Consider the following 4,278-nt stretch of genomic DNA (forward strand, 5'->3'; position numbering starts at 1 on the left):
ATAATTGAAATTTTTGGTAAAAAAAAAGGTTAAAAAATTACAAAAACTGCATTTTCAACCCAAATATCTCAGCCCACGTCACTTTACAGAAATGACAGCCGGATAAAATGAAAAGATTTAACTCGATATCAGTAAGCCAGCTGTGTACTTTCATCGCGATGCAGCTAGGTAAAAAAAATTACAATTCAATTAAATGGATTGAAATTTTAAATGAAAATATATCTTTCCAAATAAACCAAAAGATTTTCATTTCTGATTGACATTTTACAGGGATTGTAATTTTATGAAATTGTATACACTGTGTGCATTTTATGCAACTTTGCAGAGTTTTCATTCGTTTTTGCATACTGATTAACACTTTTTGAAACAAAAACGTTAACTTGAGATAATTAATAAACCAGGTGTGTACTTTCATCAATCTGTGGCTAATTAAAAACAATGACGGGCCAATTAAAGGGATTTACATTTTAAATAAAAACCTACCCTTCTAAATAAGTGTAAACATTTTCTTTTCTGATTAACAATTTTATAGAGATTGTAATTTTATGAAATTGTATGCACCTGTGTGCATTTTGTAATCGTCAACTTGGCATTAGAGGCAAAAGTAACTAACAAACCAACGTGCAGTGTCTTTTTCCCTCTAAAAAAGCATGTTTTAACCCAAATTTTGCCTCAATATGGCATAATGGAATATTTGTGTTCATATGCTCTCTATTATTCGGAGCAAAAGAAGTAAGAGTACGTAGTATAGGCTACGTCTTGTCAGTAAAATACGGGGTTTTTTGGGGTTTTTTTTTTGGTTTTCATTAGCTTTTTAAGGCCTGTAGGCTACATTTAACATGATATGTTATAATTTCAGATATTTTAAAAATTCTGGCACCGGCTAATTAATAACCATCTAATCGGGAAAATTACATATTATATGCTGAATATTATGTTTTATTTAAAATCATGCATGATTATATTTTATGCATAGGGGTCAAATAACATAACATTAATGTGAATGATTTAGATGGCAATTATACATACATACATACATATTTTATTTATTTCCATCATATCAAAATACATGCAAGTAAATTTAACAAAACGGCAAAATAGAATTTAAAAAGATGGCGGAGATGTAACAAAAGGCAAAAGCCTGAATTGAGCGTTACACCACCTTAAAAGAAATATTAGGCTAATTAATATAATACTAGAATTACAGAAATTAAGAATTACACTCAAATACAGATACATACATTTACACACACACACAAACAGATGTCTCAAGCAACAAAAGCAAGGTAATGTAGGAAAATAACTCACAAAAATAAATCATTTGATCAATAAGTCAAAATTACGGATGTGATAAGAAATAGTTCAAACAAATCCTAAACCAATTATATACATGTACCAAATACTGATACATAATTTACAACAAAGATATATTATATGCTTAGATTTTTCTCTATGAGAAAAGACGACAAGCGCTTTTTAAAAGAATTTAAATTTCGAGCCGCTTTAATATCATGGGGGAACGAGTTCCAAAGTTTCGGTCCCAAAGTTAATACAGATTTAATTTTGTGTATTTCGAGTCTGTAATCAGTCTTGTTTCTCGTATCATATTTGTGAATACTTTCCAATTCTGTAAATAAATTATCAAATGATTGAGGAAGTAAACCAGTTTTATACTTATACATAAATATACCCAGTTCTTTGTTGTACAATTCGAAAATATTTAAGGTATTGTAGTTTTCAAACAATGGCTTTGTATGGCATAGATAAGAGCTATTAGAGATGATTCTTAAAGCCCTTTTTTGAAGTTTAAACATTTTCACAAGGTACTCTTTGCTGGCATTACCCCACAACAATATTCCATAGGTCATATAAGGCAAAATTAGGGAGCAGTACAATTGATACAATGATTGTTTTGGCAAGAAGTGCTTAACTTTATTTAAGACACCTATATTTCTCGAACACACCTTATAAATTTCATTTATCTGTGATTTCCACGTCAAATTCTCATCAATTGTTATACCTAAGAATTTTGCAGTAGAAACACGAGTTAATTTACAACCATCTAAGTGGATATCAGCATTTATTTGAGCGTGTTTTGTTCGATATGCTGTTCCTATAAGCATAAGGTTTGTTTTTGATGCATTGAGTGATAATTTATTGCATTTGAACCAATTGCATACTTCTTTTAACTCACAGTTCATTGTATCATAAAGCACATTTACATCACGATCAGTATGAAATACAGTTGTGTCGTCAGCAAATAAAATAAATGATAATAATTTGGATGTAAAACAAATATCATTCATATAAATTATGAAAAGTAATGGCCCCAGTATTGAACCCTGGGGCACACCACAAATTACATTTTCATTAGATGACACAACATTATTATACGATACATATTGTTTCCTATTAGAGAGATAATTTGAAAACCAATTGTGTGATACGCCACGAAAACCATAATTATCATTTCAGAATGAACTTGTCACAATTTAGGCCTACTATTATAGTAGAAAGAAAAAACAATCGGTGATTAGTTGTTTGGCTATCAAAAAACTTCCTTCACCCAATGGAATTTGGGGAGCTGCATAGATAATTGGTGGATGTTACAATCTAAGTGCGGATAGGTTTGCGCCTAGTTCGGCTGCAACCAGCCTAGTTGATGCGATCTGATTGTGATGATTCACCATGGCAGCGAAATTACAGCTCTTTGATCCCTCTTAGATCCGGAAAAGGCGCTATATAAAACACCGAAATTTATTTATTTATTTATTTATTTATTTAGGCTTATAATTATTATTCTATTTCTTTTTCTCTTTTCATTATGCTGTTATCTCAATATTTATCATTATCATAAAACAATAATTTAACAAAAGAAAACATTATGTAAACTTGCCATAACATACTGTTGAAAATTCTAAGATTTATTTCATATTATTATCATTATTTATTAAATATTGTGATTATTTTTCATTATAATCATTATAATTTCATTTCACATTGCATTAATTTATATTTTGTGTAACTTTTATTTGATGCAGATTATGCGCCTGCGTTAAACTTGGTCAATTTTGTACAGTGGTCTCTCGTGCATAGCAATTTACGCTGAACTTGTATAGTGGATAATTGCCTATCGATTGATTGATCATGGATAAACGTATAATACGTATCAATTGATGATGTCAGCGTTAACTTTGGTGGACAATAGAATAAGCATTGATTGACCCTGCTGCCTCCCCTTGCCACTTGTACTCTGTGTACATGTCAAAGCAAAAAATCACTCTGCACACACGTTCTTCTTCTATGATTTTACACCACAAAACAGTAGCAGGTTTTAATGTTACCATTGCTTCAAAATGCCGTCTGATGTCGTAGTCCTGAAACGTCAACTAGGCCTATGGAGTTGTGTTGGTATGGTAATAGGTCCTATCATTGGAAGCGGCATCTTCGTATCTCCTAAAGGTATTCTCCAGAACACAGGTGGTTCGGTAGGATGGGCGCTGATGATCTGGACAGCATGTGGTGTTATGTCAATGCTCGGAGCACTCTGCATGGCCGAATTAAGTACAACTTTTCCAAGATCAGGAGGAGATTTTATGTACATAATGATTGGATTTAATAAGATGTTAGCGTTCCTTAGAGTTTTCACTTTTGTTGCTATCGTCCGTCCAGCTTCAGCTGCTGTTGTATCTATGACAATGGGCAATTATTTACTGGCGGTCTTTAAGGATGATTGTGGTATGACAGATGAAACTGGAGAAATCGTTGTTAAATTATTGGCTGCTTGTATGTTATGTAAGTCCATGAACAAATGTTTTTGTGCAAGATAAATATTTTACTTAATCTTAATGATGCTAATTCCAATTTGAAATGTTTGAAGAAAGCTATGTACCCGGTGCTTCGTACGAAACTCACGAGCTCCAATAAATACCTTAGTTGCAAAGGCCCTTACATCCACCTCTGTCAGAAATTAAGGGTAGACGCGGTATTGTTGGTCGAAACATCCAAAATCGATTCTTATTATCTAAATCAATATATTATTGAAAAATAGCACTTTGATGTTTTGCAAAAGTTCATTCTAAACATCTCAAAAACAAGTAATTACCTCCTTTAAATAATGGCCATTATTCATAAACGGGCTATTGTATAACAATTCTGTAAAATGCGTTGGAAGCAGAATTTATTTTTGAGGATTTTGACACTTGATTTGATGCGATAGCCCAGAAAACAATAAAACACCGGTCAATTTAATGAGGTCCAGATTTGAAAGTTGCACTT

The 4,278-nt window shown here is 32.0% G+C and overlaps 1 pseudogene; it reads left to right on the forward strand.

The window, feature by feature from the left end:
• The first annotated feature begins 3,356 nt into the window (after positions 1 to 3,356).
• Positions 3,357 to 3,830, forward strand: LOC140172502 (cystine/glutamate transporter pseudogene; annotated as a pseudogene).
• Positions 3,831 to 4,278: the final 448 nt, after the last annotated feature.

Source organism: Amphiura filiformis, chromosome 16 (assembly GCF_039555335.1).
Source record: "Amphiura filiformis chromosome 16, Afil_fr2py, whole genome shotgun sequence".
NCBI classification, from domain to species: domain Eukaryota; kingdom Metazoa; phylum Echinodermata; class Ophiuroidea; order Amphilepidida; family Amphiuridae; genus Amphiura; species Amphiura filiformis.